This window comes from Podarcis pityusensis (assembly GCF_964106645.2).
Source record: "Podarcis pityusensis genome assembly, chromosome: 4".
Lineage (NCBI taxonomy): Eukaryota > Metazoa > Chordata > Lepidosauria > Squamata > Lacertidae > Podarcis > Podarcis pityusensis.
Window position 1 is genome coordinate 14547249 of NC_138027.1, and position 26840 is coordinate 14574088.

General features: G+C 45.7%; 1 protein-coding gene across 5 annotated transcripts in view; it reads right to left on the reverse strand.

The window, feature by feature from the left end:
• Positions 1 to 15192, reverse strand: part of GRM5 (glutamate metabotropic receptor 5) — a 257435-nt gene extending 242243 nt beyond the window's left edge. For 2 of the 5 annotated variants that reach the window (XM_081001808.1, XM_081001809.1), the window contains exon 1: positions 14816 to 15192. The gene's annotated coding sequence lies outside the window, so the exon portion shown is untranslated. Of the gene's footprint in view, positions 1 to 7039; positions 7557 to 14815 lie in introns of those variants that run through there. The other 3 variants (XM_081001807.1, XM_081001805.1, XM_081001806.1) reach the window with 3 other exon arrangements.
• Positions 15193 to 26840: the final 11648 nt, after the last annotated feature.

Genomic DNA, 26840 nt, shown 5'->3' on the forward strand with positions numbered 1-26840 from the left:
GCGGAGTCTGTAACCTGAAGTGTCTGTAACCTGAAGCGTATGTAACCCGAGGTACCACTGTATATAGTGAGAGGTTGGGGAGGGGTATTACTCAGAAGGGTGGTGGGAATGGGTGATTGGCTGATAGGTGTGGTAAACCTGTTGACGATTGTTAACGACTGCAATTGGTCTTACAGGAAAAAGCAAGGGGTGAGATGGCTAAAAATAGCTTTTTCATGTATAATGAGATAAGAATCCAATGTCTCTATTCAGACCAGGTCTCTCCATGTTTTTAAGTTTGGTAATAAGTTGCAATTCAGCAACTTCTCTTTCCAGTCTATTGCAACTTATTACCGAGCTTAAAACCATGGATCAAGCAACCATACTGAGGAAAACTTCATCAGAACTGCACAACCGATCGAAGCACGTGAATATCATCATGCCACTCTGCCTGGTTGCTAAGCAACATCTCCACCCATTTCCTCCAGGGCTGTGGGTTCGAGTCCCACGTTGGGTAAAAGGATTCCTCCATTGCAGAGGGTTGGACTGGATTGTCCTTGTGGTTGTTTCCAACTCTACAATTCTGTGATACTGCGACTATCCATCTATCAGTCTAATTATTGTCTCCCCAAACAGCTCACATTAATTTAAAGGAAGAGAGGCCAGCATCTTTGTCAGGCTCAGAAACATAAACGCAGGCAGGAAGTGGAAAGAAAAGACAGAGTCGAGAGAACAGTTCTTTAAGGTCAGAATAAAGTGGTAAGTCATAAGAGGGCATTTATAACCACTCCGGCTCAGGCTGGTTTTTCTTTTTGTAAAAACCTAATTTTTGTTGGGGGGGGGGGATTCTCCATTTTTGAGTACTGGTTCTTGATGCTTGAGTGTAAACAACTGCAAAACTGTGAATTTTGAGCCTTTCAAACAACACAGGAGCCTAGCATGACAGAACGTGACAAGCCAAAGTAACTGGGAAGTTGTGCTGTGATGCTGATATCCTGAGCTGTGCAGCACAGTCACAGCTGTACAGATGTCTAATACATTGATGAAGAAGATAGTTTTATTAAATTTATATCCCACCCTTCCACCCAAAGGAGAGCAAACATGCCAGTGCTAACACAATACAATTAAAAATAAAATACCAACATATTTAAAAGCATTTACAAACAATCACATGCTCACACAGCTAATAATTTCAAGGTTACAGCCATAAGATGACTGGGTAAAAAGGAATGTTAATAAAGAAGGGGGCAGACACACCTCACCAGAGAGGATGTTCCATAAATGGTGAACTGAGAAGGCTCGTGAAGGATGTGCCAACCCAGCACTGCTATTCCTATATTTCCCCTTACAGAAATCCTGTGAAACTAATTTATTTTAATGTCTTTTCTACTCTATCTCTAGATGTTATGGATGGTTAATGGGACTTTATTATTAAACTGATGTAAAAAATATTTTATCAGCCTTCTTGCCTCGTTTCTAAGATACGCTCATACCAGAGCTCTGATTAACCTAAAAGTAGAGCAGCTACTGAGAGCCCAGCTCACATGCAGGCTAAGAGCATCTTGTCTTGGGACAATGGAAAATAAATGGGGAGGCAAATGGATAGAAAATGTGGCGGTATATTTAAGTTTTTTGCTCTCTGTGTCTTTTACAAGAGGTAATGGTGAGCAGGAGCAACATAAGCATAGGGCTAAGCCATTCACAAGTATCTATTAAGGCCTAGAGAGCTGGTTAGGAATGTACACCCAGGCTCAGGTTACCGGTGTTGGCCAGAGGAGGACTCTGATCGAGATAATGCACCAGTCACCCCAAGACTAAACCTTTGCTGAGACAACATCTTCTAAAGCTCATCTAACAGGGCCCACTGGGAGCTGGCCAGGGTCCTGATTTGCCTTGCCCTGCAGTATTAATTACCATTCCCCTTGTGTTTCTCCAAGCCACAGCACAGGATAGGTAGATGGAAAGAAGATCCCTAGACCCAAAAGACAAACAGATATAACTGTAATGTCTTCTGCTGGCTGTAGATACTTTTTGCATCCAAAATAGATGGCCACATCCCACCCACCTATCTTTCCCCTTATCCACGTCCTAAAGCAACTGCTTCAAGTTGCTTCATAGTAAGGCCTGCCTCATCCCCACACACACCCTACCTTGCGCAGCAGAAGTAAAGGCATGTTAAACCTTAAACTGTAAATCAGATAGGATTCCCCACCACCACCACCTTTGAGTTGACCCAGGGATGCTGTTTTAGGCTTTTGCCAGCCTGATCTGGTTTTTGATGAGTCGCAAATGCTGCAGCTCTAAAACTCCACAGCTGCTCAGCACTGAACTCACACTTTAATGGGCTTTAGATTAGACCTTTTAAAGACCAGCCATATGACAGTACTGAAAAGGGAATGGGAGATGTATCATACACTACTGTGTTGTTACACTGATAAATTGAGAAAGGAAAATAAAGCCAGCAAAGGGGCCATCAGAATATTTATTGAGGGCCGTAAATGTTCAGATGCAGGTGGTTAACTCATGCTACTAACTATGCTTGTATTCCACTGTCCACAATCATTTCCAGGCTCTGCTATCTTTATATTTTTGCCTTATCTCCATTCTCACATATTTTTGTAGCCAGAGTTGACAAACACCTTAGTATAAAACTGCCTGCTGAGACCTCTATAAAGGTTTGAGACAGATCATTATTGCTCCTAGTTAAACATTATTATAGGGCTAATATAACAGCTAGACTTTCCCATTCCAGTCCAAAAATGCTTACCCAACAATCTGCAATATCTCAAGGCAAAACGATCGGGGAAGAAGCACAGATATGGGAAGTGTCACGTCAAGCCAACTAGGAAAATGAATATGTTGGATATTTTGGGTGTCAGCACTTTTGTTGTAAAAACAAAAATGTTGTAATGGGAATGGAGTCAGGTGAGATCACCTTTCTCCTAGGTTTTATGAACCAAGAGCTAAAGATGCTTCTTCATAGATTTCTGCAATGCAGATGGTTCAACTTGTTGACCCTTGGGGTCCCTTTCAACTCTACAATTCTATGATTTAATGGACACCGATGTCTAGATGATGTTTTCTTAAATCAGCATTTACAGCTGGTGTCTTCTAGTTATAAAACACCCTTCCACCTAACTGGGTGGATGTTGAAGGCAAATTATTATGGTAGCTGGAACATAGTTAGTGAAGGAGATACACATTGCAGAGTTATTGAGATGGCTGGGAAGGATTGGCTTTGGAAGGGGAAGGCTACTAATAAAGGCTGTTTCCTTGAGAGTTGGCAAGACTAAGGCTGCTTTGAAGACTGACACTGCCGGGCTGCCTACATCAACTCAGCATGTACCTTTGTAAATAAACAGATACTATATATATATATATATATATATATATATATATATATATATACACACCACCACCCATAATTCTCTGGCACTCTCTTTTCAAAAGCAAATGGACTTTTCTAAATTCTAACAGATCAAGGAAGTAAGTGAGCACGAAAAGATGCATTTAAAACAGTAAGACAGCAAGAAGATGCAACACCTGCTCAAGAGACCAAAAGATGCTCGAGTCGACCAAAACAAATGGGAATTAAACCAGCAAGACGCCTACTGCCTACCCACATCAACCTCCCAACAATGCTTCACTTCTTTAGAATTACGTACATTCTGCTTAAATACTTGGGAGGCTCATACATCTGTGCCAATAATAACTGTGTCACCAGGCAGCTTTGCCTTATTTACTTTGCTAAGCGATTTCTGTTGCTGCCACCTCCCAGATAGCATCAAGTAGCTCATAAGGTTGATTCGGTTATAAAGAGAGCCGGCCGTGCCACTGTCGTTATTGTGAGAGCCAAGACAGAATTCCAGCAGCAAGTGTGTAAGTCTCAGATCGGCTTTTCTCCCCAGAGGCCTTTGGAACACAATAGCCCATGTATAGAAAGAGGTCTCTGCGAAATGGAAACCCCACACTGGCAATTCCAAATGGAATGGGATGCATTTGTCACTAATTGCCACATGCCAAGTAATCAGACAGCATTGATAACCTGTTGGGTGGCCAATGAAACTCACAACAAAGTGTACCTCCCTCTTGAGTGATTATTGCTCATTACTTTGGTGCAGGGCGGTAGTCCCCAACAGTGGACATGCAGCCTTCTGTTGTGTTCCTTGTTCAGTGGATCAGTTACATTTCTGCAAGATTTAGCCTAACGTCATTTTGTTTTCCCCATTCTAAGATGGTTTAAAGGCTCGACTGCAGTAGAGATGCTCCTTATTGGGCACACCAGTGTTTGGGGCTCTGGCACTGACTGCCTATTAGCCACAGAACCTCCTATGCAAGTAATATAATAATAATAATAATTTATTATTTATACCCCGCCCATCTGGCTGGGCTTCCCCGGCCACTCTGGGCGGCTTCCAAAAGCATATTAAAATACTATAATACATCAAACATTAAAAGCTTCCCGAAACAAGTAAGTCATGCGACTTCCATATAAAGCCCTAAAGAACTCTGCACCAGGTTACCTGAAAAGCCGTCTTTCCCCCCACTGTCCAATAAGGGCATTAAAATCAGCAAACGGAACCTAGTTAGTTTTGCCACAGCCTGATGAGTATCAGAGGCAGGCTTTTTCACTGGAAGCACCCATGTTGTGGAATGCTCTCCATACCAAAATACAAGCAGCCCCCTCGGTATTGGAATTCTGTCGGCTTTTGGAGATGCAAACTTGAATTAGACGAACCCTGAGTGTGAATTTCCTGATCTAATTATCCGAATTAATCTTTCAGCTGTTTGAATCGTTATGCTTCTTGATGGGCTTGGATTATTATATATTTTAATAATGGGTTTTTTCATATTTTGATGGAACTGTTTTATTGCATGTTTTAATTTAATGTGTGGGTGTTTCATAATTGATTTTACACTTGTAAACCACTTAGAAGCCACTTTGGCATGCAAGTGGTATATACATTAATAAATAACAAAGCAATGGGTGCTATGCCCTTCCTCATGCTGTTACTTTCACTGTAGTTATCTATTGGTAGGTTACATCCAGCAAGTTACTCCTTGGAAATACATTTACAGCAACCTGGGGATAAATGCAGAAGTAATCCTTGCACAGCAGTTGACATGTACAATCTAATGTGAGTGCATTTCAGCTGAGCATTTCTGAGCAAGACAATCTTGCTGAGCCTAATGTTTTTCATCAATAAAATTGGAAATAATAATAACTGCCCCCCCATGATGCTGTAGATTATTACCTTCACTGAACACACAGTGCAAAGTTATGCACCAACTAAAATAGATTAGTGGTTCCTAACCTAGAATTTTAAAAATCCAGCGTAGAAGAATCCAGAAGGGTACTTTTAGAGGTGGTGGGTCTGAAAGATCCATGTTACCTAATCTGAAATAACCCCATGCTTGAGTTTGAAAATTAAACCTGCTCTGCTCTCATATGTGCAGTCCAATTGTGGAATGTGGCAGCAGGTATCATTTGTTGGCTACCATATTCTGCATGCCACAAAGAGTATGATCACCAGCAGTTAACAAAGATCACTTGCCCCTTAATTGCTTTAAACTACCCTGCCATGCTCACAAAGCCGGTAATTTTTCAAAATATCCCCAATGCAGGCTTTATTAGTGGGGCGTCTAGTTCATGTTTGCAACTGTAAGGATAGTGCTGAAGATCTGTGGGCAGTGTGTGTGTGTGTGTGTGTGTGCGCGCGCGCGCGCAGTTGTGTGTGTGTGTGCAGTTGTGTGTGTGTGTGCAGTTGTGTGTGTGTGTTGGTTCTGAAGTAATTATCATGGAGTGCAAAGGCTTGAGCAGATGAACGCAACAACAGAGTTATTAAAGACCACAAGGACCGACAAAACCCATTCCAAAGGGATCTTGAGTAGCCTACTGAAACCTGCTAGCATCTGAAGACCTGGAACCCAGGGGTCACTGGGGTGAGCCAGTACAATGCATCCCTTTATGTCCTCGCAGCCCAGGAGAAAGACATGCCACAGGTTCAGTCGATTTCCCCAGAAAGATGCGGCTAATCTTCTGAAGCCCACGGGCTAAATTTAAATGCCGTCTTCACTTATCCAGGCGCACGCTTCTCAATTCTCCCTTTCCCCTCGCTCCCGTTTTTTTCGCCCAGCCGCTTGTGGGAGCTGTCCGTGGTTCTGAACATTCGACAATGGCTCAGCCCGCGACCGAGGCCAGCTCCTTGCTTGATAGGCGATGAACGAAAGGGAACAGAGGCTGGCATTTAAATAATCAAGGAGTGGGGGGTTAAGGCATCCATGACAACCCCTATATGCCAAAGTGTGGGGGGAGGGAGGGGGAGAGTTGCTAACGAAGTGGAGGCTCGCTTTTGCTTTTTTTTTTTGTCATTCTATACATTGTGCAGATTTGTTATAGAACCTATATCATCATTTCTGCCTTTCTCATCTAAACCGCACCATCGGAGCTGATTTGTGTTTGCTTGTGTTGAGCCTTCTGACAGCCGCGCAAAGTAAGGGAGAATATCAAACACCAGACCCGCAACCCCCGTCACACAGAAAGAAATCTGAAGCGCGAAACGCTAACCAGCGCTTTGCTCCCCAAGGTCACGAGAAGAGGTCTGTGGCACAGGGCACCTAGGCGGAGTGTGTGTCTGTGGGGAGAGACCCCCTTCCACACCGCCATCCCTTTCACTCAGGCTCATTTCAGCAGCAGCATCCGCTACTGCTTAAAAAAAATAAAATCATAACCCGGACACCCCCCCCCCCAATGCACCCCCTGTCGTTTCCAATGCAAACCAGGACGGGATGCCAAGCCACCTTCTGAGCCCCAGTAGCAACTTCGAATTAACTGGATTTGCCCCTTAGATGAGCCTGCATTTCCTACCTGGCATTGCAGCCTCAAGAAAGGCAAGCGTACAAGATGGGCATTTCCCCCTCCCCATCTCCCGCAATAAACACATATATACAGGTTGCATCCCTGCTGCGACCCGTTCAGGCTCACCTTTAGGATGCTTTAGGCAGAACCACCTCTCCCCCCCATACACACACACACCTTCTCCCATCTCTATTACCTTACCCCGTTCCAGAATCCCAGACACAGCCTGGCGTGAAGTGTCAGGTCCAGACAAGGATGGCTCAGGAGAGAGAGAGGAGAGAGGATGCTTCAGCCGGGATGCAGAATTCCTTCACTGCCAGGCAGAGGGAGAAGCGATGCCCTGGAGCTTCGGGAGGTCTTGCCTCCCCTCCCTGACAAGAGCAACTGGCCTTTCTTTTTTTTTTTCTCTGGTGGCAAAGAGACAAACGGCTGGAAAGGAGGAGAGGAGGAGATCCGCCTCCTCCCCTCGCCGATTCCCTGCCTAGGGAATCAGATCTCGGATCCCTGGCCGATACCAACGCCAGACCTTCCCTTCGCCCGTCGCCGCCTCCTGCTCGCCAGGTGATGGAGAAAGAAAGGAGGAGCGGCGCCCGGCCACCTTCGCTGGGTTCTTGCCCGGCGCGCGCAGAGAGTCGAGGCTCCGAAAGCCCAGCAAAGCGCGCTTGCCTTCTCCTCCTTCGCCTTCTCCTGGCGCCTCTCTCCGCTTCCGCCCCTCCTCTCCAGCACGCAACACGCGGCTCTCGCCACTTGGTCGAGTCCCGGAATCGTCCCTGTTCCTTAACAGGAGATAAAGGCAGGGGGCGATCAGCGGTGAGTGGCACTCCTAAGGGCAGTCGTCCTGGACTGAAGGAGCCCCAGAGAAAGCCAAACGTTAGCAGATGGGTCAGACCAAGTTAAATCCTTGGCCCATCTAGCTCAGGAAGAGGTGTTCCACAGTGGAACGGACTCCCTCGGAAGGTGGTGGACTCTCCTTCCTTGGAGCCGAGGTTAGATGTGTTGCATCTACATCAGGGTGGCCATCTGTCATGTATGATTTAGCTGAGATTCCTGCATCGCAGGAAGTTGAACGAGATGATCCTTGGGATCCCCTTCCAGCTCTGCAATTCTATGGTTCTATGACCTGGCGGCTGCTCTCAGGGGTTGCAGACAAAAGGTCTCTCCCAGCCATACCTGGAGATAACAGGGATTGAACCTGGGACCTTCTGCATGAAAAGCATATGTCCCTGCCACTCAGCTACTGCTCAGTCCAGGCATTGGCTGGCTTCACTACATGAAAGTCTGGCCAGGTCACTAAAGCAGCCTCAATTCTCAGTACTTTGAAATGGAAACAAAGGGTCTTTCTCTAGATTAGGTGGGGAGCAATGGCCTGATCTGAAGCTCAGCTCATCAGGTTACCATAGGTGGTATATACAAAGAAGACTCTTTGTACATGCAGAGAGACTTTCTATAACAAGGCTGGGACATCTCAGGGGGGAAGTGCAAGTGTTGCAGACAGAAAGTGCCAGGTCCAAACCCTGACATCTACAACTGGAAGGACTGGCTGGCAGGTGATGAGAAAGACGTCTGCCTAGAATCCTGAACAGCAGCTGTCAATCAAGGTGGACCATATCAAGATGGGTGGACACACAATATTAGGACAGGTGGACAGATCGTCTGGCCCAATTTTCCTAAGAAAACAGGGCCCAACTCACTGTACTGTGACATATTTCTCTCAACTTTTGAGAATCTTTAAATATGTAACAATAATAATGTTAATTTTGTTGAGCATGTTTCAGAGACATGGGAAACATCCATACTGTTGTTTAAATCCAGATCGTGGAAGGGGAAAGGCAATGATGGAAGAGAACATCATGTGGACAATGAAGGCTCCTGAAGCTTGCTGTCCATGTTAAACAACAGTATGAATGAGCCCATTATCTCTGTGCTCCATACAACAATTCAATAAGGTGAGATGTTGTTATCCTCTTCTTCCTGTTGCATCTGGGGGCTGCTTTATGTCTCTGTCTGCTGAGCTGATGCAGTGGCGAGATCTGAACTTGGGACTTGGCAGACCACACTTGCTACACCACACCAGCCATTTGCTTTTTGGCAGATTGCTTTCCACAGCACAGTCAGTACCCACAAATACCAGGCTTTAGGAAACAAATGCCGGCTTACAACAACCCAACAGCTGTAATTTTGGTAAGCACATGTGACACTTGGGAAGCTATTTGACTCTATAGTGGACAGACGGGTCAGAGTGATTCTGTTTAGTGTTAACGATTTGGGGGAAAGCAGCATAAAATATCCCCTTTTCTCCTCCAGCTCATTCCCAACCCATCCTAAGAAAACCTTGCTTACCTCCAGGGTAACTGAGGATAAGTAAGATCATACAGTTTGTTGGAAGGGAGCCAAAAAGAAACCACTAAGTGTCCAATCCCTTGCTAAACGATGACATGTTCCACTTACTAATCTCCCCAAAATCATCCCACGGCATTCAGATCACTAGAAGAGAGTAGGCGCACATATCAGGAGCACATTCTGGGGGGGAGCTCCTGGCTTAGTGGTAACTACCTGTTTTGCATGGGGGGGGGGAAAGTTCTGGGAAGGGCTGGTGAAGACTGGAACTCTGGGGAGCCACTGTCAGTCAATGCCAACAGTACTGAGCTAGATGCATCAGTGGTCTAACTTGGCACCAGAAAGCTTCCTATATTCCTATGAACAGTTGTAAAAAATTAACACTGTGTTTATTTTTTAATTCACTGGAACCGTTTATATCACGTTTCCATCCGAAAAGGCACCCAGTGCAGCTGTCTATAATCAGTTGGACAATAAAACCATAATAAAATATCCATATTAATGCAGACGCAGACAAAGGCAGAGAAGAACCACAATTAAAACAATGTCGGCTGGGTCTGAAAAAGCTGAAAGGGTACTGACAATACGGAAGGGATTCAGCCCTTGACTCCTTGAGGTAGAAAAACCTTTGAGTCCTGCCATTCCGGGAGTGCACGCTCTCTCTCTCTCTCCCTCCCTCTCTCTCTCACACACGAAAATCTTGATAGCTAAACCACCCACACCACCACCACTGAAATTCACATGCCCTTTCTCAGTTGCTTCCACCCACTTTTCGAAACAGAACATAAGAACATAAGAAGAGCCTGCTGGATCAGGCCAATGGTCCTTGTCTCCCTTCCTGTGGTTTCCAACAACTGGTATTTAGAATTCCCCAACATTCGTTTCATGTATGCCACTTCCTCAGAAAACAGAGGTGATTTGTAAGCATTAAAGCCCATTTCTTTTTCAATTTTTTTAGTGGCTCCTACTAAATGTGTGAAGGCACCAGGGAAAGTAGTCTCTAAGTGGGTTTACCAAATAACTTTTCTCCTCCGGCATATAGGCAATAATGATGATATTCTCTGTGATCTTGACCCAGTGTTAAGTGTGGGGGTCTTCAGATCCTCTTGGCTAAGAGACCCTTTCTTTACAGCGAATAGACTACAAAATATATAAAATCAGCATAGATATTCAGATCTCTCTCCTTCCTGGCTAACCAATTGATGCTGCCTGAAATGGGAGGTCAATTTCCACTTAGCCTTTTACAAGTCCTGTATCTTTGGGGTCACAGCATCTGTAGATGGAATCACAGAATCACAGAACTACAAAGTTGGAAGGGATCCCAAGGGTCAAGTCCAACCCCTTGCCATGCATAAATCTAAACTAAAGAATCCATGCCAGACGGCCATCCAACCTCTGCTTCAAAACCTCCAAGGAAGGAGAGTCCACAACCCCACAAGGGAGACTTGTCAAACAGCTCTTGCTGTCAGAAAGTATTTCCTGATGTTTAGTTGGAGTGTCCTTTCTTGTACCTAGAAACCATTGGCTTGGGTCTCCAGAGCAGGAAAAAATGAGCTTGCTCCATCTTCCATGTGAAAGCCCTTGAGATACATATGATAGCAATCTACATATGTAGATTGCTATCATAGCTCCTCTCAGTCTCCTCTTTACAGGCTAAACATCCCAGCTCCTTCAACCTTTCCTCATAAGGCTTGGTTTCCCTGCTCCTGATCATCTTGGTTCCCTCCTCTGCACACTTACCAGCTTGTCAATAGCCTTCTTAGATTGTGGTGCCCAGAACTGGACACAGTGCTCCGAGTGTGACCAAGGCAGAATAGAGTGGCACTGTGACTTCCCTTGATCTGGACACCATACTTCTGTTGATTATGCTCAGGTCTAGGGATCAGATGCTGATGAACTAGATACTCATGGTAACCTCTTAGGGCAGGGCTTTCCAGACTTATCATGTTTGTGACACACTTTTTAGACATGCATCATTTCACAGCACAGTAATTCAGTTTTACTAGCAAACCAGAGGTTAAACTATCCCCTTTCCAGCCCCAGGAGGGGCACGGGGAGCATTCATGTGACACACTAACAGTTTGGAAAGTTCTGTCTTGGGGCCATTATTTTATGGGAGTACCCAGTCTCTAAATAGGGAAGGGCCACAGTTCTTTCCATTTAACAGGGGATACAGCAATGCCTCTGGAGTAGAGCAGTTCAGTGGGGAAGCAGATAGCAAGTACTGCATAAATAGATTGTAAGAGGAACACTTAGACAGTGTCAAACAAGGCAGACCAATGGTGTAATGGAGAGCCCATGGAATAGTAGCAAAACACAAGCTTTCCCATGTAGAAGATCTTAATCTCCATTCCTAGTAGTACCTCCTGCTCAATGTTCTCCAAGAGGAGGCCAGGAAACCTGTAGCCCTCCAGATGACACCAAGTTGCAACTCCCATCACCCATGACTGTTAAGCATGGGCTGTTGGGAATTGAAAGCATGGCTGGGATAAAAACCTCTGCTTGAAACTTTGAAACAGCACGCTGGACATTGGGCTTGCAAGCAGCAGGTGACAGCAGCCAGGCTCAGAGACGGCAACTGCAATCCTTTTCACACTTACCTGGAAGGAAGTCTCATTTAATAGGAGTAGATATGCATAGACTTGAACAATGAGGTTCAAGTTCCAGGCCACATCAGTGGCTTAGTGTGGGTTGCCAGTGCCCGGGGCCACACAGAGGGGTGGGTGGGAGGAAAATGGACAGAGTATGCATGCGCATTCAACAGCCTAACAGCATCCACATCACCCAGGAAAATGCAACCGCAGAGATAAGAAAAGAAGTCATTCTGTCGTCTAGAGAGGACATTTCCTGGTTTGCACAGAGAAGCTGTTTTCAACGGAGCCTAGCGATGGAAGCACACAGATGTATTGAGGCAGCACTGGATGTTGAAATTTTGCAATCCCTAACAATTTTGTGCCCAGGGCAACTGTCCCTGTGGCTCCCCTCTATGCCACCGGGCCATATCACTCCTTTATGCTGATAAAGCTAATAGAGCACAATATTGTCTATACTAGCTGACATCAGCTGCCCAGGTTTCAAGCAGACCGTCTTTCTGAGTCTTACCTGGAGATGTTAGGGAATGAACCTTCAAGCTGGAACCTGTGGCCAATCGAAGGATGTGCTCTATGCCTCAGCTATTTAACCCCTTGCAATGTAAATGCTTGAGACTGACAGGGAGCTACATATGCCAGACAATTGGTCCAGTTAACTCAGTATTGACTAGCCACTAGCTAGCTGTGCCTTTTCAGGGTTTTGGATGGGAATCTACCCAGCCTTCCAGGAGATGCAATGACCTTTTGTAGGCAAAGCCTGGGCTTTACCATCAAGTCCCAACTCTCCCATTAGCATTCTTTCAATGGTCACAGGATTTCATGTGCAGTATCTCAGGACTATTGTGAAAAGCCACCCTTCTGCTTCCTTTTTTCATGCACAAATCCCAGTCTGGCTGGTTTTCCTTTTCAGGACCATTACATTCTTTTTATGCATTTAACATATGCAATAAAATCAACATTTCAGACAGCATTTTTGAGCATTTCATGCCCACACTTTCTGCACTCCCTTTAAAATAACCCAGCAAGACAGGTCAGCCTTACTATCAGCCCTGCAATGCACACTGAAGGGTTTCCTGAAGAGGGATGAGCTTGAGAAGATGCATTTTGCATGAGGATCTCTGGGGAATTCCTGGTAAAGGTGAATTGGGGGCTTCAAAAAGTCACACCCACAGCAGACATTTAAGGTGATCACATACCACTTTAAGCAGTTATGCAAGTGTTTACAGTTTGCAAAGGGTGCTGGGAGGTGTTAGGAGGGTCTTCACAAGCTGCAGTTCCCAGAATTCTTTGGGGGAAGCCAAGACTGTTAAAGCAGTATAAGAGAGCTTTGAATGTACAGTATGGATGTCCACCTTCCAGTTCAGGTGCACAATTGAGCCTCAGCTACAACACCTGCTCTCCTGGCAAAGAGATCCACCATCTCTCAATTACAGTGTTATGACATATGACAAAAGGTATCCAGTTCAGGAAGCCTTTTGTTTCAGCTAACCTGTAAATTTTAACCCCATGCCTAAACTTCAGCTGCTATGAGTTGGCTTGTATATTTTGTGTGAGTGTGGTGTGTTGAATTTTAATTGGGCTGCCTCTAATGCCCATCATCCTCAACACAGACCCATTGAGATGAAAGGACATGACTAACTTAACCCCATCATTCCAATGGATCTAGAGACACCCCAATGTAGTTCTGGCTTTTCATGGTTGCGTCAGCCATCAGAAGGGCAGGAAAAAATATATAGAATAAATTTCATCTTAAATTTATATATTTTATGGTAAAGAATGGAAAGAGAGAGAGAGAGAGATTAAGGGCTTAGTGAGTATTTATCCTGATGTGCTTGCACAAACCTTAAGCGGACGTTAGATTATATCTAGTCCGCACTGAGCATCATTTATACTCTTTTGTTTGTCAATGGTTATAGGAGAAATTCCGTCCTGCATTCACCCTGATTTGCCTGCTAGGTCCTTATAACGCCTTCCCATCCGTCATTCCATTTCAAACTTTCCCTATCACTTTCCTAACCGCAAAAGCCCTGTTCATTTCTCCTCCCTAAGCGGATGATTTGTCTCTCTAGGGCGACTGAGCCCTTTCATAGCACAAATCTCAGTCCTTTAGATCCCTCCCCGCAAAAAAACCCCAAAACAAAACCCAGCGATAAGTCTGTGCGTGGAGGCACTTCCCATCGCCCAGTGTTGCAGGGGGCGTCATCCTCTGCAATTTTGCCCTCCGGGGGTGGCGCACCCTGGCGCCCGCACACTCGCACGTGCGCTCGCTTTGTCCGTCTGCACTATTGCGAAGCAGCGGCGTTGAGGAGGGGGAGGGGGCGTCTTTTGTCAGGAAGCTTCTCCAACAACAAACAACAACAACGGAAAGGGGGGGGGGATTTCTCTTTGGCAGCAAGCTATTACATTAAAAAAAAAAATCTCCTCCTTTTAAGTAACAGCTGATCTGGCATTTAACTGGGAATTGGGGCTCTGCCCGCATTACTCCGCTCCCCCCCCCCCTCCGCCCCACTCACCAGCACCACCGCGATGCATTTGCAGCGAGAGCGGATTAGGCGAAGAAGCAGCACATCCATTTTAGAGAATTAACATACTTTAGAGAAGGCGGGGGCGATTCCTAGCATTGTTTATTCACACACGCACACACATATACATTAGATTTCCCTCCCCCTCCCAGCGCACATACACAAAGGCACACTTCCCTGCTGCGAACAGGGGGTGACCCACATCTCATCAAGCCCACCTTCCAGAGAAGCCAGTAGCCCCATTCATTTAAAAGGGAGGAGGGCGATCTCGAAGACTGGACACCTTAGGGGGCTCCTCAACCTTGCCAGGAACGACCCTGGTGGCTGTCAGGTCAAGGTGACTTTCTCAAACTTGCAGAGGTAGAGGGGCTCCCTCCCCGCGGTGGAGGGCGGGGCGGACAGAGGGGGAACTAGGCACCTGGTATTACACACATACAAACACACACACACCCCTGTCCTCTTGACACCCATCTTTGCGCGCGGCGCGCTCTCCATCGCAAACGCGGGAGGCGGTGGATGCAGCTTACCTGTCCGGAGGTGGGAGGGCGGATCGTGCCGTGGGGGAGAGGGGAGGGGTATCCCTCTGGCCTCACCAGAAGTCCGATCTGCGCTCTCTTAGCAGCCCGGTCGCGTTCCCCACGCGCAGAGAGACCCTCCCTGCTCTTCACATCTTTGCAACCCCGCACGGTCTCCTGCAGCAGAGAAGCCCGCGAGGGAGGCAAGCAGAGCCGGGCAGCAAGTCTCCGCCTCGCCCCACTGCAGAAGCCGCTAAGCGAGCGCGTGTGTGCGCCTTGCACGTGTTTCCTCCGGCCGGCGATGGTGGCGGCGCGCAGCTGGGAGTCCAGGCGGCCGCTTCCACCGGCGAGCCATCAGTCTCTGGCATCTGCCTCAGGACGGCTTATGATTCTTGGGAGCGCAGGACGAGGGTGACGCTGCGCCCCCTCGCGGCCAGGCCGGGGCGTCTCTCGCTCAGGTTTGCCCCAGCTGCGCTCCTCCTTGCTTGGACAGGGCGGAAGGCAGGTGAGAAATATAAGACACATATAGAAAGGAGACGCCGCATCTTCAGCGCTGGGTGACTTTCCTAGAAGGGACTCCTAGGAAGCGACCTGGACGAGACAGGTTAACCTAGATGTGAGAGCGCAGACGGATATATTTAGCCAAGGCATTTGAGCGCAGATCAATAAAGGGACGGAGACAGTCGAGGGAGAAGACATTTAATCCTTCTTTCGAAGAAGGTTTGTTGGAAAAGAGCCAGAGAGGGAAGAGAGAGAGCTGGTCTGGCGGGGGTCGCTTTCCCTGGATATACAGCTATTGTCACTGTCACATGCAGAGTATTTGTAGGAACACTTATTGTTGTTGTTTAGTTGTTTAGTCGTGTCCGACTCTTCGTGACCCCATGGACCAGAGCATGCCAGGCACTCCTGTCTTCCACTGCCTCCCGCAGTTTGGTCAAACTCATGTTAGTAGCTTCGAGAACACTGTCCAACCATCTCGTCCTCTGTCGTTCCCTTCTCCTTGTGCCCTCCATCTTTCCCAACATCAGGAACACTTGTAGGAACTGCCTTATGCAGTCAGAACATTGATCCATCTAGCTAAGTACAGTGGACGCTCGGGTTGTGAACATGATCCGTGCGGCATGCACGTTCGCAACCCACAGTGTTTGCAACCCACAGCACCGCGTCTGCGCATGCGCGGGTTGTGATTCGCGCTTCTGCGCATGCACAATTTAGTGTTTCTGTGCATGCATGAGCGCCAGAACCCGGAAGTAACCCGTTCTGGTACTTCCGGGTTTCAGTGCGTCCGTAACCCAAAAACGCGCAACCTGAAGCGTCTGTAACCCGGGGTGTGACTGTATTGTCTACACTGTCCAGTAGCAGCTTTCTGGATTGAATCATAGAATTGTAGAGTTGGAAGAGACCCTGGGGATCATCTAGTCCAACCCCCTGTAATGAAAGAACATGCAGCATTCCCAGAACCACACTCTAACCAGTTGAGCTTTCGAGGCTGACACAAATTTCAGACAGCCTTACCTGGAGATGCTGGGGATTGAACCTGGGACCTTCTGCTTCCAAGGTAGATGCTCTGACACTGAGCTATGGCCCTTCCCCATGCTAGGACCACCACGATAAGCAATGGACCTTACTAAGCAGGGCAGGTCCACCCATCAGGCAAGGTGAAGCAACCACCTCAGGCGGCAGAATCCACAGAGGCAGCAGGTCCTGCCTCCAAGTCCCATCACTTGCTAACCTGCAGCACACTCCATGATTCTAACAATAACAACAACGACAATTTAACATAACCAATTTTGGGCTGATGCCGATGGATGGTAGTCAGTCAAGTTTTACTCAGCATGGACCCATTGAAATTGATGGACCTAGCTTCACTGCATTCATTGATTTCAGGGGGGGTCTCTCTGAATAAAACTTAGTTGATTACTTTCTCAAAATGTGTCTAGGTAAAGGTAAAGGTACCCCTGACCACTAGGTCCAGTCGTGACCGACTCTGGGGTTGCGGCGCTCATCTCGCTTTATTGGCCGAAGGAGCCAGCGTACAGCTTCTGGGTCATGTGGCCAGCACAACTAAGCCACTTCTGGCAAACCAGAGCAGCGCACGGAAACACTGTTTACCTTCCCGCTGGAGCGGTACCTATTTATCTACTTGCACTTTGATGTGCTTTTGAACTGCTAGGTTGGCAGGAGCAGAGACCGAGCAATGGGAGCTCACCCTGTCGTGGGGATTCGAACCGCCGACCTTCTGATCGGCAAGTCCTAGGCTCTGTGGTTTAACCCACAGCACCAAATGTGTCTACTGCCCCCCAAAAGGGTTGGCAACCCCTGACTGAACCAACAAAGCTGCCAGTTGGTTGGAGAGGTTGGCTCCAGACAAGCATTTCAGCACAGGAAGAACCATCAGTGGTATCGTGGCTACTGAGTGCATGTCATCCTCTTTAGAGATTCCCCTCTGAGTGCCCCTGCCAGATGGTTAGAACAGCTGGAACAAAGATTAAAGCCTTGCGAAATCAAAAGGAGGAGGAAAGCTTTGGCACTTGTCTACCTAATGTGTGTTATTAACCTTCTCATCAAATGCCTTACAGGGGAAAAAAGAAGGAAGGTCTTTCATATTTGCTTTGAAAAGAAAGATGGACTAGGACAGGCAGATGCTTGTTAAATCTGATTGTATTCAGCAACTGGGTGCCCTGGCTGTAGAACCTGCCTCTTTGTGGGATGAACATAATCCTATGTATGGCCAGTTATTCCGACTTCAGAGATTGGCTGGGACTGGCAAAAAAGGTTGTAGAATGCAGTGCTTCTGTTCAGGGTTCCACCCATCCACTAGCCATGCTCTCTTCCATGATACCCCCATATTACACAATTCCCTCTTTTTCCATTCCACATGCACACACTGAGTCCCCATCCCCAACAGTATGCTCAGACTTTAACAAGACGTAATGGAATTCACCTCCTTAGAGGTTTTACCCCCTCCCAGACTTGCCAAAATCTCCTCCTCTGCATCTCCTCTCTCTATATATATAAAATGGAGAGGGAGCATGTTTCCTGGAAAAATGACTTTGGTAATTCCACCCATCATTGACAACACAGAATTTTGGCTTTAGACGCAATCCCCAGAACATAACCCCTGCGTAAGTTACTCTTTCGTTTTCATTTTGAAATAATACGGTTAGGGCACCATAATCTGTTCAGTGCTTTAGGGTCTCTACAGATCTCTAAAAGTCTTCATCCAGCCATGGTCTAACCCAGGGGTCAGCTAATTTTTTTAACAGGGGGCCGGTCCACTGTCCCTCAGATCTTGTGGGAGGCCAGACTATATTTTGAAGGAGGGAGGAAATGAATGAATTCCTATGCCCCACAAATAACCCAGAGATGCATTTTAAATAAAAGGACACATTCTACTCATGTAAAAACAAGCTGATTCCCAGACCACCTGAGGGCTGGATTTACAAGGTGATTGGGCTGGATCTGGCCCCCGGGCTTTAGTTTGCCTACCCATGGTCTAACCCCCCTGGTCTAAGCTTTGTGCATGCAAATGAGGGTGGATGCTGAACAAACAGGCTGTCTGCTGGAGCAGCAGAGATCTTGCACAAGATGTCACCAGAAGAGCACAGGGAGGTGATTTGTGTGGGGCGGCGGTTTGCTTCTCTCTGTACAGCAAAACATTTGCGATCCTCTAAGCCAGATGGCTTAATAGGCAAGTCTCCAGCTCATAGCACCAATATGATGGAACTGATAGATTGGCTGAGTACGATCAGGGAGGCTCAAGCTCATATCCCTGCTCACCTGTACAGAAAGCAGGAGCCAGCAAAGCTCAGAGAATAAAGGAGCTGGCCAAGCTTGGAGAAATCATCTTCTCTGTGAACAGCAGAACCAGACTGTGCGCTGCTCTTGTGCTCATTCTATTACTGAACCAGTTGCTGTATTCTGTTGTTGAAACTGTGGGTGGGATGGCTCAATGGCAGAGCATGCCTTGCATGCCAAAGGACATAGGTTCAATCTCTGGCATCGTCAGGCAAGGTTGGGACAGATCCCTGCCTGAAACATCGGGAGAGTCACTGCTAATAATAATAGTAATAATAATAATAATAATAATTTATTATTTGTACCCCACCCATCTGGCTGGGTTTCCCCAGCTACTCTGGGTGGCTTCCAACAAAGATTAAAAATACATTAAAATGTCACACATTAAAAACTTCCCTGAACAGGGCTGCCTTCAGATGTCTTCTAAATGTCAGGTAGTTGTTTATCTCTTTGACATCTGATGGGAGGGCATTCCACAGGGTGGGTGCCACTACCAAGAAGGCCCTCTGTCTGGTTCCCTGTATCTTTGCTTCTCACAATGAGGGAATCACCAGAAGGCCCTCGGCGCTGGACCTCAGCGTCCGGGCAGAACGATGGGGGTGGAGATGCTCCTTCAGGTATACTGGACAGAGGCCGTTGAGGGCTTTAAAGGTCAGCACCAAGACTTTGAATTGTGCTCGGAAACATACTGGAAGCCAATGTAGGTATTTCAGGACTAGTGTTTTTTGGTCTCGGCGGCCACTCACAGTCACCAGTCTAGCTGCTATATTCTGGATTAGTTGTAGTTTCCTGGTCACCTTCAAAGGTAGCCCCACATAGAGTGCATTACAGTAGTCCAAGCGGGAGATAACTAGAGCATGCACCACTCTGGTGAAACAGTCTGCGGGCAGGTAAGTGTAGACAATATTAGCTAGGCAGACTGATACCATGACTCAGTATATGACTGCTTTCTATGCTCTCGTTTTAGTCAGGAAGATCAGAATTAGATTGAAAGATTGTTTCCACGCTAGAATCCCTCCTCAACAAAGAACTATTATTTTCTAAACAAGTAAAGTAATTTGCTTGGAAATAACAAACCGCCTTCCAAAAGTGGCCGCTCTATCTGGCCTCCCTAACGATTGTTTTAGAAGGTAATTGAAGGGCAGGGTGTGATTTGGCTAAAATAAAAGGGAATCAGAGGGTGTAAATTACAGACAGGACATCCAAAGGGAAGTAGAATTCTTCACACAGCACATAGTTAAACTATGACATTCCCTGCCACATGATATGGAGACGGACACCAACTCAGATGGCTTTAGAAAGGGATCAGGAAAATTCTTGGACGATAAGGCTCCCAATGGTAATTGATGAGGATGATGAAATTGTAGCTCCAATATCAGAAGCAATTTGCCTCTGAACACCAGCTCACTATGGCTTCCTAGAGGCATATTGGCTGACCACAGTGAAAAACGGGATGGTTGACTAGACAGGATATTGGTCTGATCCCAAAGGAGTCTTCTCATGTGGACTTCATTAATTAAGCCTGTCTATAATCTTATTTGTTTCTCTCTCTCTCATTACTGTTTCATTATTTTTTCATTTGCTGTTCATTTTCCATTTCTTCCTTGATGAGATCCCGCTTGTCTTCTGGTGTCCATGCCTTCGGAGTCTTCCATTCAAATGGCATGGAATTAGTTGGTTTTATGCTTCTCCCCTAAAGCATAAAAATTCTCAACTTTTGGAGAGATTGGACAAAGAGTCTTCATATTTCATAAGCAATTCATCAGTTCCAGCATCCTCTAAGCTTTCAGCAGAGACCTTCCCTGTCTTCTCCTGCTTGTAGCTTTGGCAGTTTCAGGTCAAATGGCATGAAATTTCCAGATGTCCTCCTACACTATGTATGCATCAAGCCTGCCAGGATTGAGAAAGGTTGGACAAGGGACCCCCATTTTACGATCAGTTAAATTGGAGTGACATTCTTTAAGCTATCCATTGGTTTCCGCTTGAGACTGGATGGTTTGCATGAGCTACTTCATGCATGAGCTACTTGGAATGCTACTTTCAGAGCATTCCAAGGTCCTCTTTTCCTACCAAATGTATCCATTTGCTAAGCAAGCTGAAATATACTCGGAGTCAAGTGTGAATTTCATGCTCTTTATTCAGCTCATGATAGCAATGAATGAAGCTTTCCGCAAAACGTCTAGCTATATATACATTATTCACACAATGGGCCCTGTGTGATTGGCTAATTCCGGTCTGCTCCTGTAGGCCAATCAGGTTGCAGATTCATTTCCTCCAGAAGCCTGATTGGCTGCTCCTGCAGGCCAATCAGGTCGCTGATTCACTTCCACCAGAGCTGGATTGGGTGGCTCCTGCGGACCAATCAGACTGCTGCATTCTGGATCCTATTGTTCTAGGATTCAGCTCAGTACATAACACAAGCCATCCAGCTCCGCTTGTCAACTTCCTACAAGAAATGAATGGGATAAACACAATGAAAGCATTTCATTCATGTCTCCCATTTGTACACAACCGTAGAGATCACCTAGTTCAACCAATCACTCCATGTAAGATCTGCAATGCAGGATGCAACTAGGGCATGCCTGAAAGTTGACCTTCCAGCCTCTGCTTAAAGACCAGAGGAGAGCCCCCCACTTCCCCAAGTCAGGCTGTTTGACTTTCAAACAGCTCTTACTGTTATGGATGTTTCTCCTAAAGTTTACCCCAAATATGCTTCCCTGCAATTTCCACTCACTAGTCCTCCATGAATGTGTCTCTTCCTTTTTTGAAGTCAACCAAGTTGTTGGCCATCACGACCTCCGTAGTTTAACTGTGTGAAGATGTACTTTATTCAATCCCAAATTCTCCAACATTCAGCTTCACCAGATGTCCATGAATTTTCATGTTATGATAAGCAATCTTCTCCTTGCCATGCATAATTTCATAAACTTCTATCCTCCCACCTCTGACTCACCTCTTCTCCAAACTAAAAACTCCCAAATGCTGCAACCTGTCCTCAGAATCGCTCCAGCCCCTTGATCATTTTGGTTGCCCTTGTCTGAACCCTTTCCAACTCTTGTCCTGGCCTTGGGAGCAACAGAGATGTCTTCTCCGTGGCAGCCTTTCATATATTTGAAAACCATTATCATACCCTCCTCTTGGTCTCAGCTTCTCCAGGCCAAGCATAACCCAGCTCTTCCAACCATTCCTCCTAGGACTCGGTTTCTATATTTTCATTCATTTCTCACGGGAATGAATGGGGATGAATTTGCTTAGCTCATCCCTGAGTTTTGTAAATGAATGAACAGCCTGACTTCCCAGAGGAATCAGGTTAACCAACGTGGGAAACAGGATGTTGGCCATTGGCTTCATCCATCAAGGCTCTCCTTGTATCCTTAGCTTTGCACATTCCACTTGTGTCCCTAAAAAACAGCCCAGAGCTCTCAGAGGTACAACAAGAAAAGAATCACGTGGACTGGCCCAAATTCTGTTGCTTTACTGTTGCGCCAGCAATTTGGGGAAAAAGAAACCAGGTTTTTACACTTACAAGGAGGGGAAGGAAGAGAGGTCGACACAGAATATAAATAAAGTGATCTGCAGCCGTGTAGAACTGCACTGTTGCTATTGAGACAGGGCTGGTGAAAACAACAACAAGAAGAACCAGCCTCGCCAATGAAGCCTAATCAAAGCTCCCTTGCTTACAGAGTTATGCCAGGACAAACTTATCATTGATTCGAGAGACATTGGTTTGCTTGCCTGCAGATCTCAGGTTTCTTGCGCCAGTCTCAGTCCTGTTTCACACTTTGTTCAAAGGCCTCCTCTGACTTTTAATGAGAACTTATAGCCTCTCTTCTTTGCCCTTATGGCCACTCACGGCCATTTAAAGACTCTGTAGATGGGTTTGCTTCAAAGCCTAGGATTAATGGACCTTTATCGAGAGTCCACAACAGCCTCTACTGGGCTGGTTTCTTTTGGCTCAGGTAGATGGAAGATTATTATTCAACAGGAAAGTGTCTTTAAAGTGCAGGAGTTGAACACCACTCTACCATTATAATGCCTTAATATGAGGGAGTCATCCTTCTTCTAGGCTTCCCAGAGACAGCTAGCTGGCCACTGTGAGAACAGGAAGCTGAATTAGGTGGGACTTTGGTCTGATCCAACAGGGATCTTATATACGAATGTAAGTCCAGCCTCACAGTGGCTACACCCAGGTGCCTGTGGGACACCTGCAAGCAGGACAACAAGCACAATTGTACACTCTCATCCTGTGTTTTCTGTGGGAATGTTCAGGGAGGCAGGAGAGGATATATTGTTTGATTATAGCCTTTCCAACTTGTGTTAACAAGTTCACAATTTAGCAGAGTAACATTCCCCTTTTTAAACATGCAGCGGATGCGTTTGCTCAGGCTCGCTAAAGCCTCTATAATAACTGTTCTGGTATTTCCCCCTTATTCCCTCATAAAAGAAAATACACGACACAGTCTTCTATAAAAGTATAAAAAGAGTTTACTCACATTCTGTTCACAATTGGATCCCAGAAGGCAGACTTAGCTTAGAAAAGTAACATACACCTGGAAACTATCTCATAAGGAGACAGTCCCTTTGTCCTCTCTTGGCCGGAGAGCATCTTTGGCTAAACAGATGTTGCTTCTTCAATGCATGTAGTCAGAGAGAGAAAGATGGCTGCCCTGTCCTGTGCTTTTGTCATTACCTGCACAGGTGAGGCCACACCCACCTCTAGTCACATGCAGAGGAAGTCTGTCCCAGCCCAGAAGGAAACAGGAAGTTCACCTGTTTGCTGGCTGGACAAACATTCCTCCCCATGTGTAAACATGTTCACTCTAGGAATGTTGTACTTGACTGCTCTTGTGTTTCACATCCCACAGTTTCCTTCAACTGGTATTCAAAAGAACTATTACCTCTGATCACAGAGCCATCTTGGCTGGTAGCCATTGCTTATCTGCCATGAATTTGTCTAATCTTCTCTCCAAGTTGGTGGCCTCCTGGAGGAGGAGTGAGCTCCGTAGTTTAACAATACCCTGTATGAAGAAGTCTCAAATCTCCCAACCTTTGTGTCCATAAATTCTAGTGGTATGACTGATGTGCACTAAGGCTTGAATGTAGCAGCATGCCCAGTGGTTTTCCAGACGTTAAAAATATATTCTTTAAAAAAACAAAACAAAAACCCTGATAAGGACTATATCTGCTCAGAAGCTGTGAAATGTTTATTGAGAGTTGGGAAAGAAAAAAGAAGGGGGGGGTGGGACTTTCCCCACCGCTCACTCTACTTTCTCCATTTCAGGCATAATTTTATACACCTCTATCATCTCCTTTAACTAGGCTTTTAAAACCCAAAGGTTGTAATATTTACTCAAGGAGGAGTTGCTTCAAGCTGTTGAAAATTTTGGTTCGTCTAATATCATTTGCATTCTGTGTGCAGTGATATATAATGTTACAAAAGCCCAGTGCCTGGCCTTCTCTCTGCCAAGCAGTGGCAAGAGCTCATGGGGCCACAGGCACACACAGAGGATCTGTGTCCCTTTGGAGAATAGAAGACACGGCGGAGATTGTCGTGCTTTAAGAAATAGGGTTCATACACCTATTTACAGCTTCAGTCTGCATGGAGGGAGTCCAGATCTTACCGCTTGCACATTTCCAGAGGCAGCAGCGTAAGTAGACCTTCAGGCTGCTTCCCTTAAAGATGGATCCCCACCCTTTTTTTCTCCACCTTTTCCCCAGGGATCCCTGCTTCAAAACTCCCTTTTCCTGCCCCTTCAAATACCGTATTGGTCCGAATATAAGCTGTACCCGCAAATACCGTGGTTCTCAAATGCTTTGGTACTCAAACAACTTGGAACCCAAACACTGCAAACCCGGAAGTAAGTGTTCTGGTTTGCGAACCTTTTTCAGAAGCTGAACATGCTCCATTTTGAGTGTTACGCTTCCATTCTGAGCACCACACTTCCATTCTGAGTGTTACGCTGAGGTCTGTCTGTTTTGATATTTATTTTGCATTTTTGTGGCTCTTCTTTCTTTTTGTTTTTGTGACTGTGTGGAACCCAGTTCAGCTACTGACTGATTGATTGCGTGACTGCAGTACATTGTTTATTGCTTTCATTTTATGGATCAGTGGTCTCGTTAGATAGTAAAATTCATGTCAACTTGCTATTTTAGGGGTTGTTTTTAAAAGTCTGGAATGGATGAATCCGTTTTGCATTACTTTCTATGGGAAAGCGCGCCTTGGTTTTGGAATGCTTTGGATTTGGAACAGAATTGCGGAACGGATTAAGTTTGAGAATCATGGTACCACTGTAAGCTGCACCTTTAAAATTGAGGGGGGGAGAGAGAAAAAGACAATACCCGGGCTGCTACCTGGGGGGGGGGGGGAGCCAGGCCACTTTTCCGGTGGCCTTCCTCCCCCCCCCCCTAAGCAGCTTCAGGGAAACTTGAAAGTGGTGGGTGGGCTGCGCGCCGTTGCCCCAAGCTCCCGGGTTGCTTCCTGGGGAGTGGGAGCTGCGGCGCTTTGCCGGCGGCGTAAGGTCACAAATATAAGCCGCACTTTAACTTTTCACTGTCAGAATTTGGGGGGAAATAGTGTGGCTTATATTCGGGCCCATACGGTACACAGTTACCCTGGCAATCCTTGTGACATCTGACCCCACAGGCCAAAGGATCCTTTCTATGCTTTTTATATCGGTCCTGGAGGTTTTGCTAAATATGATTAGAAAGGACCGGTTGGTTAAGGGCATACAGGTCGGAGCTAAACAGTACAAATTGAGAGCATTTGCAGATGACCTAGTATTGACGTTACAGGAGCCAGAATCTAGTACTAAAAGAGTTTTAGAATTAATTCAGGAATTTGGTCAGGTGGCAGGTTTTAAATTGAACAAGTTAAAAACTAAGGTTTTAGAGAAAAACTTAACACCGATTGAAAGAGAGAGGTTTCAGAATGAGACAGGATTGAATGTGGTAAAGAAAGTGAAATACTTGGGGATTAATATGACAGCCAAAAATGGGAACTTATTTAAAGATAATTACGAAAAATGTTGGACGGAAGTGAAAAAAGATTTAGAAATTTGGTCAAATTTGAAACTCTCGTTGCTGGGCCGTATTGCTGTGATAAAGATGAATGTATTGCCTAGAATGTTGTTTTTGTTTCAGACATTACAAATTGTAGATAAGATGGACTGTTTCAAGAAGTGGCAGAGAGATATTTCTAGATTTGTCTGGCAGGGCAAGAAGCCCAGAATAAAATTTAAGATATTAACTGACGCCAAGGAAAGAGGTGGATTTGCCCTGCCAGACCTTAAACTTTATTATGAATCAGCAGCTTTCTGCTGGCTGAAAGAATGGCTACTTCTTGAAAATACAGACATTTTGGATTTAGAAGGTTTTAACAATGTATTTGGATGGCATGCATATTTATGGTATGATAAGGTCAAAGCACACAAAGCATTTAAAAATCATACTGTTAGGAAAGCATTGTTTAATGTCTGGATAAGATACAAAGACTTATTGGAAAATAAAACCCCAAGGTGGCTGTCACCAATGGAAGCAAAAGCTCTGAAAAGGCTCAATATGGAGGCCAAATGGCCGACATATTGGGAAATTTTGGAGCAAGAAGGAGATAAATTGAGACTGCAGAGTTTTGAAAAATTAAAAAATAAAGTGAGAGATTGGCTCCACTACTATCAGATAATGGAGGCATATAATTTGGATAAGAAAATAGGCTTCCAAGTGGAAAAGTCAAAATTAGAAACAGAATTGTTAGAACCCAAAACTAAAAATTTGTCAAGAATGTATAACTTGCTGTTGAAATGGAATACTCAGGATGAAACGGTGAAATCTGCTATGATTAAATGGGCACAAGATGTTGGACATAATATTATGTTCGCTGACTGGGAACAGTTATGGACCACAGGTATGAAGTTTACGGCATGTAATGCCTTAAGAGAGAATATTATGAAAATGATATACAGGTGGTACATGACCCCAGTCAAGCTTGCAAAAATTTATCATTTGCCCGATAATAAATGTTGGAAATGTAAAGAAACTGAAGGTACATTCTTTCACCTTTGGTGGACGTGCCCAAAGATTAAGGCTTTCTGGGAAATGATATATAATGAACTGAAAAAGGTATTTAAATATACCTTTCTGAAGAAACCAGAGGCCTTTCTCTTGGGCATTGTCAGCCAACTGGTGCCAAAGAAGGACAGAACCTTTTTCATGTATGCTACAACAGCAGCAAGAATACTTATCG